Source organism: Vidua macroura, chromosome W, assembly GCF_024509145.1.
Source record: "Vidua macroura isolate BioBank_ID:100142 chromosome W, ASM2450914v1, whole genome shotgun sequence".
Classification (NCBI taxonomy): Eukaryota; Metazoa; Chordata; class Aves; order Passeriformes; family Viduidae; genus Vidua; species Vidua macroura.
Window position 1 is genome coordinate 3449947 of NC_071610.1, and position 12438 is coordinate 3462384.

The 12438-nt window shown below is 34.7% G+C and overlaps 1 protein-coding gene across 2 annotated transcripts in view; it reads left to right on the forward strand.

Moving 5' to 3' along the window:
• The window catches only part of LOC128821384 (nipped-B-like protein), a 160607-nt gene that overhangs the window by 99336 nt on the left and 48833 nt on the right, over positions 1 to 12438 (forward strand). The gene's annotated exons all lie outside the window — the stretch shown is intronic.

The window sequence follows — 12438 nt, forward strand, 5'->3', positions numbered from 1 at the left end:
ATAAGGGAATGGTACTACTGTAACTAAATTGTTGTAGCTGAAGTGTTGTGAAATACTATGTATACAAGCCCTAAGATTCCTTTATGTTTTTATTTGGAAATGAAATGAAATGTGGTTTTCTAAGGGATATTTTTACATGATGAGATAAGAAGGCAGTTACAAAGCCCCATCTGCCTCTTATACTATAAATACAGCTCTGTTGGGAAGCCTCCATACTTTAGGCTGTGTTTAATAAGATTATTAAAAAGTTCTATCTTTAGGAGAATTCAGATAGTGTTGTCTCTTATGGTCCAGTGTATGCAGAAAGAGTAAAGAAATGTAAACAGTAGACTGGCATTATCAAATTAGTCTTATAAACGGGAATTTATTAATAACAGATTGTAGGTTTGATATTTGATTGTCTCTTCTGCAGATTTAATGCTTTTTATTCTTGGTGCTATAATTTTAGTTTCTTTGGTTTCAGACTGAAGTAGATAATTTCACATTGTGAAATCAATGTTACTAACTGGTCAGGGTTCTTTTTTATTGTTTAGCATTTAGATTTCTTATGTAGTTATGTTTATAGAGCTGTCATGTCTCAAAAATAGGCAGATAAAGTGTCAGAGGAGAGGATTTTAACTGTATACAGGATTATTTATGAATGCAGTTCTGGGTATATCACTGCTCATTAATTTGAGAATAAAATGTTTTCTTACAATGTTTATCTGATAAGAACTGATTTAGAAATCTTTGTGAATGTATAGCTAAGTTTATGTGCATGTGTACTGAGTTGATATCTGTATGATGAATTTATTTTGCTATGTCTGGTCTCTACTAACTTGATTGTATTGACCCTTAAAGACTTAACAATTCAGCATGAGTATTGCTTATTTGTAAAATGTTAGCCTTCTTGTTAAATATTTTCTTTTATTTATATATATATATATATATTCTATTCTGGAAATATGAACATTTCCACTACTATCCCTTTTTTGATATTCAGAACAGGTAAAGTTTCCAGTTCTAACAATAATAGGTATCTAGAGTCAGATAGAAAAATTTGACATCCTTGCTGTCACTTAGTCTAAAGATTTCAGATGAAAGTTTCATGTTCATTATAAGGCATATGGAAAACTTTCTGATGGAGTTCAGCTCCTAAGGATAGACTTTGAAATCACACAATTCTATGTGCAGAAAACTGGTAAATTTAGAGCCCTCAGAGCTATATACAGTGTATGTATGCTTTCTAAAATGTTTCTGAAGTAGGCTTTTTTGTAGTCTGTATTGTATGTGGTTATTTATATAGTATATTTTAGTAATGCGGAAAGGTTTTATTGACTCTAATCCAGTTGGCATGACTCTACTAGAAGTGTCACACATGAGCAATGCATTCATTTTAAATTCAGATTTATAGCTTTTCTGCAGTGTTTTTGTGTATTTTGTGTTTTATGAAGTCATATATTTCTTACATATTTTGAAATAACTTAGGACATAGTTTCCAGGGGAAAAAAAAGTTTGAATGTGATATCAGTCTCTTTGCTGTTGTATCTAGAATAAGAATCTTACAATGATACTAGAAATAAGTTTCATGGAAAGGATAACTATGCTTCTCTTACAAATCAAGTTTTGAGTGTTCATCCATGCAGATTTTGGAGAAAGTGTCTGAACTTCAGATTTTTTCATGTGTATTTTTAGTTTTACATTTTTTTGCCCAACCTCCTGGTAGCCTACTTTCTAGGATATAATTAAGTGGATTCCAGTGTTCATAAATTAGGTTTCATAATTCATAAAGATATCTCTTAATAAGCCACGGTCTATTTGTCAATAACTGATAGAAAATATTCATGTCATTTCCACAATGTACTCACTCAAATTGAGAGAAATAGCATCCAGTTTTACTCCATGCCATTTTTACTTATAACTGTTTTACTACACTAGAAGATGTAATTTTCATTAACATTCTTTATTTAGTTCGTCATATATTTCTTAATAGTTTTTAGCAAATCTTTTCTAGGGTTGCCTTTTTGCATCATTATTCCATTTCTTCTTGCATCCCTCCCATTCCATGTAGCTTAGTATATTTAGCTTTATCTCTCCTTCTTTCACCTCCATGTATTTCTTGTCCTTTGTTTCTCCTTTCTCATCCTTCACTAAGAAAATGTGTTCTCCTGGCTTTGTCACATACAACATCATTGCTGTGATTTATCTGAAATCCAGTTTAAACTAAGATTAGTTTGGGTAGTTCAAAAACCATTTAGATAGTTACTCTGTCTTAAGGGACTAATGCCCATTGATTATAAAACTCAGTAAAATCGACTTATTTTAAGCTAAAATTAATACTACATATACTGAAAGTATATATAGCTTGTTGAATTGTTTCAGTAAACTTTAAATTTTAAAATCATCCTGTTATTGTGCACGTGGATAAGCCTTGCATTCTACTGTAAAAAAAAAAACAAGTAGCATTTAAAGCAAATTTTATATACAGGTTTGAAAGTTCGTTAGGCTATTATATGACTGGGAAAACTGTAGTATGTGATTGTTAAGACTGACCCATCCCAACAGTCCCTTTTGGCATTTGCAAGAAAGAAGCAACATTTTTTACTCTCTCCTGATCTTTGAACATTTTTCTGAAAGATGCACTCTAGCTCAGAGGAAAGTTACAGAAGTTTTTTCACAGTACTTTTGTTAAGGGGTCTTATGCTGATTTTTATGGCCTGTTTTTTGCAGGTCAGAATTAATTATAGCACTTTTGTTTTGCTTCTGGTTTTAACATCTGTGAATCCCTTTAATCCTGGTTTTAATGTAAATGTATGTTATTGAGGAATGCATTAAACTTCTCCCTTCAAGTTTGTGCCTGCAATGAAGAGGTCATGTTTGCTATGCTTTCATTTCAGAGCTTCAACAAATACCTTGTCTGCTGCTTATAGCTATACTGATCAATTATTGTCAGATTAAACATGTTACCAGTTTTACAGTTCATAAGATCATTTAGGTTAGAAAAGACCTCTAAGACCATCAAGTCCAACCATTAACCCATCACTGCCAGGTCCACCACTAAACCATGTCCTCAAGATCCACATCTACATGTTTTTTAAATGCCTCCAGGGATGGTAACTCTACCACTGCCCTGGGGAGCATTTTCCAGGGCTTGATAACACTTTCTGTGAAGATTTTTTTCCAAATATCCAATCTAAACCTTCCCTAGACCAACTTGAGTCCATTTCCTCTTGTCCTATTGCTTGTTCAGTGGGAGAAGAGCCCAACCCGCACCTGGCTCCACCATCCTTTCAGGGAGTTGTAGAGAGTAAGAAGGTCCCCCCTGAACCTCCTTTTCTCCAGGCTAAACACCTCCAGCTCCCTCAGCCACTTCTTGTGCTCCAGACCCAGCTCCGTTGCCCTTCTCTGGACTCGCTCCAGCATTACAATGTCTTTCTTGCAGAAAGGGGCCCAGAACTTGACACAGCACTTGAGGTGTGGCCTCACCAGTGCCGAGTACAGAGGGACAATCACTGCCCTGGTCCTGCTGGTCACACCATTTCTGATCCAAGCCAGGATGCCATTGGCCTTCTTGCCCACCTGGGGACACACTGGCTCATGTTCAGCTGCTGTCGCTCAGCACCCCCAGGTCCTTTTCCTGTGGGCAGCTTTCCAGCCACTCTGCCCCAGCCTGGAGCTGCATGGGGTTGGGACCTAAGAGCAGGACCTGGCACTTGGCCTTGTTGAACCTCATACAATTGGCCTTGTCCCATTGCTCCAGCCTGTCCAGATCCCTCTGCAGAGCCTTCCTGTCCTCCAGCAGATCAACACTCCCACCCAACTTGGTGCCCTCTGTAAACTTACTGAGGTTGCACTTGATCCCCTTGTCTAGGTCATCAATGAAGATGTTAAATAGGACTGGCCCCCATACTGAGCTTTGGGGAACTCCACTGGTGTCTGGCTGCCAACTGGATGTAGCTCCATTCTTCACCACTCTCTGGGCCTGACCATCCAGACAGTTCCTAGCCCAGTGAAGAGAGCACCTGTCCAACCCATGGGCTGCCAGCTTTTCCAGGAGAATGCTCTGGGAGACAGTGTCAAGGCTTTACTAAGGTCCGAGTAGACACATCCACAGAGAATGAGAGAAAAATTTAAGTGTGGTAAGGAGATGTCTGAGTTGGCTTATAATATATTTAAAGGATTAGCTTTCTAAAATAAGCACCACATATATAATTGCATATTTTAGTTCTAGGACAAATGAGTGTGTGTTTTTAAGACTTGTGCAGAAACACCTTTTGAGTCTTCAAATATTACCTGAAAAGGCTTCGTTATTTAAAAAGAAAAAGTTATAATTTCACTGCAGAATATAATGCTGAATGCTATTTCTTCTTTATGTAGATTGTTATTCTAGTATTTCATTATCTGTCAGTGCAGAACTTTAAACACAGGTTTTCATTGATCACTACAGGTCTCTGTGCTCTCTGCTGCTATAATATGAAATATGAATGAAGATTTGCCATTTCTTCAAAGGTCCTCTTCATATTTTTCAAGTGCAGCTAAAAAATTTACTGCTGCTTAATCATCTTTATGTCACAGGGTTGAAACAGTGCTTTTAGATATTTCTGTGTTCTATGCTTGTGTGTTTGGGTTTTTTTTTAATTCCAGAATACTTTTTCAGAGCCTATAGTAACTATAATTTGTAGTCAGTGGCAGGCTGTAGCAGTGCAGTTCCATGGCATTTGTGTAATGTGATGGCCCATCTTTGAGTTCTAGTACTGCTGAAAAGTCTCACTTGTGAAGCAGAGTAACCAGTTAGGCCTCATCTTTTAGATAGGAGTGACAAGAAAGGCTCAGTGAGCAAACTTCTGATGCTTCTTACAGTCCTCTGGACAGCACAGCTGAGCTACTCACCAATAACTTTTGGTGCAGCTGAAAACTAGACAAAAAAGGAGTGTAAATAAATTTTAAACATTTGCTTAAATCCTTCATGTATAGGACTTCTACAAAGACAAAATTGACAAAACTTTGAGAAAAATATCTTATGGATATTAACTCATCAAGAAAACTTTAGAGTTCAACTCAAATTTATTTTCAAAATAACTATCTCTTGATGCTGAAAGAGGCATACTGTTGTACTTACTGAAATCAGTGGGGCAAGCAGCTGTGCTGCTAAGAAATAACTGGAATAAAAGCATATTTCCTGGAACTCAGATTGCTTACTACAGATTGTCCTTTTGTAAAGATAACGATTGGGAACATCCTAATTCCACAAATCTGAAATTTGGAATCACTCTTAGAGCTCCTGGTAGCAACTGCATTTGCATTTGGGAGGGCCAGAGGAATAACTCTCTGGGCATCTTGCATGTGCATATACTACCACATGGATCAAGCATGTTAAAACTTTCTTTGATATTCTCTAGTAAATTATGCCACATTTCAAAGAAGTAAAGGATATATTTAACGGTTTACAGCTGAAGTCTTTAAAGCTTCCCTTAAACTCTAAATTTAACTGAATTTGTAGAATAAACATCACTTTCATGAGAATTATACAATTTTCCTGATTTTCCTGTTTTCTGAGGAATTGGTGACTACCTCTTTTCAACTTAACTAGTCTAGAAGTGAAGCTGGCTGTTCCTCACAACATTAGAACTATTTAAAGGTATGTTGGGTTTTCAAAGTATCCATTTTAATATACTCTTTGTTCACTTAGCTCAATTTTTTTCTCCTTTCTGGAATGAATAGGTTCATGGTTTGAAAAATATTTGAGGTGTATATATATATATATATATATAAAACATCAGTTAAATCCAATAGTCTGGGAAGATCTTGGTTTTCTAGCATGGATTGTTCCCACTTGCAGGGATTTTTTCAAGTATGGTGCATCTCTTCTATTCCAAAAAGTGTGCTGGGATGTGTGGGCATTGTACATACTCTCTGGGGCCTTTGGCTTTGATGTCAGTTTTTCAGAAATAGATGTTGGATAAGCTACTATTGGTAGATGTTGCATAAACTGATATCAGGTAGACAGAAGGAATTTAGCAGTTGCACACTGGAGTCCTTTCTTGTGTTGATCTGTTACCAGTACAATAGGAGACGTTTTCAGCACACTGCTTTGCCTGGAAGTTGCTTGAATTATTTCCTATTTTTGTCTTTGCCACTAAGGTAAATATTTTGATTCTTGCTCTCACAGTTGTTCTTAAGTCTTCTCTTGATACTAAGAGTGAAATTTACTTCTTGCACATCTACTTCTTAGCAGCAACAGTAAACTTGACCAAATCTAATAATTTCATTGTTCTTTGGTTCATCTGAAATATTTTGTTTTGTTTGCAGATTTAGGAATGCATTGTTTAACTAGTTCAATTTTGAAAAATTATTTTGGTGCATGTAAGTGATAGAAATTTATTGTCTAATTTGTCAGCAATTTATTGAAAGTCTGAAACTGCCTTTGGTTCATGGGTATGGATGATTGATCAGGTTCCTCTTATTTTTGGGAAAAGCTGAAGCTATTTTGCATAATTAATTTTTGCAACAATGCACTGCAATATGTAAACATGTGGGTCAGCAATTTGTTTGATATTACAATATGCAGTGTTGACTTGTTAATGTGCATAAGTAAGTATCTAAATATGGATGTTATTTCTTGGCATATGTGCAGGGATATGTGATCAAAATTTTTGGAATGAATTTTCTTCTAGACAAAGGGTAAATTTGGCAAAATACAAATAAGGAAAACCCTCACTTTTGCTTCTGGTAAATGAACTTTTCTGTTGCTCGACATTTTCAACCATTTAAAGTGGCTGTTTCTGTGTAGGAAAATTTAAACTATTTACTTGAAATTTGCAATTTATTTTTGCTTCATGGTAATATTACCAATGAACAGAAAAGAAAAAGATGAGACCTTTTTTGTTCTTCAAATTACCAAATTGTTGTTTGCATCAAATAAAGGTTGCTTAAATATGCTTATTGTTTAATTATCTTTTGAGTATTTCCTGTAGTATTTTATATTAAAATCTAAAATATCAGCAATTTTTTGTTCTTGTTGTTAATATAATTAAGTTACTTTGAAGAAGTAAAACAAGATGTGATATTTTCAGTGATAAAGTATGAGAATCTTTCCATGATAGAGCAAGGTAAAAGCAGATGATGTGCCTATAGTCACAAAACAGATATAAATAATGGAATTTGTTTTGCTTGTTCTCTGCAAAGATCTTGGTTGTATTATATTGATTATATAGGAGTTTGATGAGAAAAAAAAATTGAGGTTTGATTTGATTATATTTAATGAAGATCTTTTTTCTTAGGTGAGGCCCCATATCTCAGTTTTTAAATTAATCAAAATACATGGTTGGGAAAATGCATCAGTCATAAATTCCAGATTGCAAGCATTAATAGTAGATTCATAAAAGTGAGGTTCTTTGTGCAGCACTGCATTTATTTAAATTGTTGACCTTGCTCCATTTTTGCTGAGTACTGCTATATTTTTTGTGAAGTATCTTGCAAAACTACTCTAGCCTTCTTTTATCAATTTTTATAAAGATGAGAAGTCAAGGAATAGCAATAAGGAATAAAATAACTCGTGGCTATAGTTGCTGCAGAAATCAGTTTGAGGAAATAATTAATATCGATGTAAAGTGAGTTCTCATGCTTCTTGGCATCTTTGGAGAATATGTATTGGGTATATTCCTTGATCTTTGAATCCTTCAGGGTGCTCTTTGGAAACCTCTTCCCTCTGTCAAATATTTCTTTCTTCTAAGAGTACTTTGTGCAATTGGAAAATCCTTTTTTAATCTGTGCTGCTTAGCCATGGGTAATGATGACATCTACTACATCATGGAATTATTCCGTTTCTGTGTCCAGATTCTTCTCTGACCCACCAACCTGACCGTGTCCCATTTCTTAAAGTCAGAGGTAACGACTGGAATATAACCAGAGAGCTTAAACCTCTCTTTTTGCTTATCTCGAGGCTTAGAGCTTTCCTTTTGTGTCAGTATTAGGGTAGATGAGGAAAAATTATTTTGAAAGATGTGTTCAAGCAGGTTCTATGAAATTATATAGGGATGCTCCTGCCATACTTTCCACACCTTCCACAATCCTTAAGGCAGAGAATGGAAAAGAGAAAAGTAAATGCATGACTACTCAGATAATTTTCATCAGTATTCATCTTGATGGTGTGTTTCAGCTGATGATATGGTACTGAGATAAAAGTGTAACTTCTGTCTTATGAGCAGATGTACTTTCCTCATGCCTTAAATTCCATTTTGATAAAAGGATAGTTTTTTCCCTGTGTTTCCCCTTCTGTTCTTAAAACTCTCCAGGGCACAGAATTATTTGGAGTCGTGTGATGCTGTTGAGCAGGGGACTCTGATCACCACGGACTGAGATGTAAAGACGTAATGGAGCATTTTAAGGGAGAGCACAATGGAAAGGATGTAATTAAATTTTCACACTAAGGGATAGCTGAAAATTTTCAGCTTTAACCAGTAAGCTATTCATCAATCACAGGTAGTCATGTGGCCCTTTGCACTGAGTGCTATACTGTAACAGTACTTAACTATTTTTAAAGAGTGTTTATTTTCCAAACATCTATATAAAGCAGGGAAGTACTTTTATCCCATCGTTTTGCTTTTAGTTCTTAATCTAAAATAGAACCTTATCTGCACAAGTGGTTGTAATAGACCTAAGCTGTGAGTCTGTGCTGTTGTAGTTACAATTATATGGCTATCCAACAACAAGAAGGTGGCACTCTTGTTATGGAGTAAGAGTATATTTTATTTGATTTAGCAGAGTTTGAAGGTTTGGTGAGCTAATCCAGAAAGAAACTGCTTTCCTTCCTGTATATATGTCTGACACGGGATGTTTTATCAGTGTAGTTATAATGATGAGCCAAAATGACTTGAAAGAGTTAGACAGTAACCTAGTCATACATAAGAGAGGTAGACTTAAAATCACTGGAACATCCTCTATCAAATGCTCAGAGAGGGCATGTAAGGTGAGTTTGGTATCTGGGAAGAACGGCAAGACTGGATATACTAGGCATTGGCAAAATAAAAAGAGTCCAGTAAGCATTTAATGTCTTCTGTGACTAAAAAGGAGTGAGGGGAGAGCAAAACTGAGCTGTAATATGTAAGTTTTCATTATTAATGTCCAAATGAAGATGTGTGGCAATTCATTAGTGTTGAAGTTCCAGAATGTGGGGAGTGGCTAAACTTAAATTTCTAAACACTGAGATATACAAAATTAAGATTCATATCCACACCCCAAACAGGTGTCATTGTTCCTTCTTAAACTCTTGTGTGTTCTTTTCTATAATGTCTTGATATGTGGAAAAATTTGCACTTTAAAATACAAGGTATATATAGATTAAAAATATGAAATTGCATTAACTGCAGCTTTGCTTATTACAAAGTATTAGCACACAGAAAGAGAAAAGAGCATTTATGGGAAGCTAATTTATACCAAAGATTTCATTAACATAATCTTAGTTTTTAATTTAACTTCAGGGGCAGTTTTTCTTCAAGCACTTGTTCATTTGTTGCAATAGATGTATGTGCAAACAGGAAATTTTGATGTCATGGTTATTTCAAAGTAATCATATAAGCAAACTGATATGGATTGTTTCCACTGTACTAACCATCTCTTATGGAAGTAGCAAATCAGAGTTTAAGTTTATAAATATTTACGAATCTTGATGACTTGTCAGTTAATAGGAAATTACAGCAGAATGTAAACCATACATCTGCTTTCCATAGTTTGAAAAGCAAAATAAATCATTACTGAGAAGATTTGGTTTTGATTTTATGGCAGGAACAGCCTCTCTGATCCTGGAAAGCTGACCTAAACATCATCCCCTTTTCCATAGCTGCTTGTTTGAAGTTACCATATCAAGCCAGGTGAAACTAATATGAACACACTATTTGTTATGTCAGAATATAGTTGTGCTTTCCATACTGAATGGATCTAATAAATGTCCAAAATAATGTTAGGTTTTTGGTGGGGTTTTTTTATGTTCAACATCTTTTGAAGGCATTCTGGTGATGGGTGCATCTGCTTGAATCAGGGAGATCTATTTGACTTCAAGGCAAAGATATTTTGGATCATTCTAAAGATTAGATTTGCATAAATATTAGATAAAGACTGTTGTACAAACTTGAAACCATCCATCAAGTTATGAACAAAAAGCAATACTGAACTTTGAATTAGATCCTTGCCTTGCCATTCTTTTTTTAAGCCATACATGAAGAAGGGAAATACTATATCCACTAGACATTTATAGAACTCTTTTCACTGTACATGGCAAAACCCTTTGAAAAGCTTCCCAGATTAAAATAGAATATGGGAGGAGGTTTACAGACCTCATTTTTAGCTGAGTTTCTCTGGCTGGTTTTTAGCTGTATTATATTTTGTCAAGGATTGCTTGGTGAGCAACAAGCATCTTGATGGTCAGTGGATAGTCACTAACAGCTGAAGATTCTAGAATATCTTCTCTAAGAAATCTTTTTATAATAGCAATCAAATAAAACCAAACATATGTTCTTCCTTCAGCAAGCTACTAGTAAGTCATGAACAGCATTGCATAGGTTTAGAAAAGCACTGAAGAAGTGGTTGTTGATGTACGTGGTTCGTCAATATGAACTGTTCTTACAGTTACTCTGTGATTCATCCTTCAGTTTCACTAATGTGGAGTTTATCAGCATTGTGATTCCTTACAGTGGAACAAAGATTTGGTTGCGATGGCATTCTTTGTGGGTTTTGCTTGTTTATTTTAATAATAGCAGCAGCACTGAGAGTATACTGAAGTGATGTCTGAAGAACACTGATGCCTATAGTCCATTTCAGGCATACCATATATGCTGATCACGCACATTGCAAAAATTTGAGTTATTCTGTTGACAAGGAAAATTTTTCAGAAAGTAGAGTAACAGGAAAGTAGGTACCAGCTCTTCGCAAACTTATTAAACAAATTGAAAAACTTAAGTTGATCATACATGTTTTTATAGATGCCTTCAAATGGTTTTGTGTTCTATTGTCTTTTAAATGTTTTTGAAAAATATCCTGTAAAATGAAAAGACATTAGTATGGGGTTTATAACCTAATGTTTGTTGCCATGTGACTGGATTCTTATGGTGAACTGGATACATTAAGTATTTCTATATTACTCTGTACAAATAGTACATTTATTATAAAATATGGAGCTATAAAAATGGAATTTAGTAAGATGTTTCTAGTGAAGATTGGGTTGCCCTGACTCAAGATAACATAAGTAATAAAGTAAAATATTTTTAAAATCTTGACTAAAGTTTCACAGTATATAGTATCCCTGAAATTCTTCAGAAAAGATAGGGAGTCCTTTCCCATGTATATCAGAATTGTTCATACATATGCAGTCATGCTCAACTCATGTGTACTGCATGAGTAAAACACTTTTTAGATTTGGTTATTTACAGTCCTCAGCAGCTAAGGAAACTGGGCATTCAGCAGACTCATTCCAGGGAGCAATGTGACAAAAACACTTTATAGATAGATTATGGAGCTCTTTGCAATAATTTATTGTTCTCTTTTCTGCTATTTCCTTCTTTATTCCAGAAAGCTTTTCATATTCCCTAATAAAAGAAAAAGGAAGAAGCTTATACTGTCATCTGAAATATCTGTAACAGGAGAGAGTACAGTTTAAGCATTAGTTTAAATTATATTGGAGAACATAGAATACTTATAACTTTTGAAAAGGAAATAAAGTTATTTTTCCACATATTTACAGTACTTGCATTTTTATTTTTCATTTATGTATAATTAACACTGTGGTAATTGGCTTAAAGACTGAGTAGTGTTCTACCTCCAGAACAAAATCAATAAGGAAAACAAGAATAGATATTCCTAGGAGGTATGAGAGTAGTAGCTTGTGATTTTTTACTTCTTGTTTTGATGAGTGGGTTTTTTGGGTTTTCTTACTTAAAATATATAATTTTTTACTGATATGTTCTTTGTGCATGGTATAAAGAAAATAAGAATGAATTCTTTTCTAGCAGTTCCTCAAAATGTTCACAATCTTAAAATTACATCATGAAACATTCAGGCATAGTTTTAAAACTGAATTTGAAATTGAATTGAATTAGAATTTGGTTATGGAACTCTTGCCAAGATTGGTATACAATCCATTACTGATTTGTTTCCTTTTCTTATTTCCTTTCCAAGCAATCTGTCTTACTAATTATTCTGGTTTTAAATTTACTTTTCATTGTAGACTAGGAGAGGCTTAAAGATATATTTGTAAAAAAATACTCCTGCTAGTGTAAGTACATGTAGCCCATCTAGCATTTAAGCATCTGTATGAATCATAACACAACTTTTGTTCCTTTCCTTGCAGCTGGTTTTTGCAGTATATTTGGTCAGATTTCCTATAGGCTTTATGCTCTTGTGTATTGTCCCCCTGATTTCAATGAAATTACCAACAGTGCATGGAGAATCCATGTTAAAATAACCCAG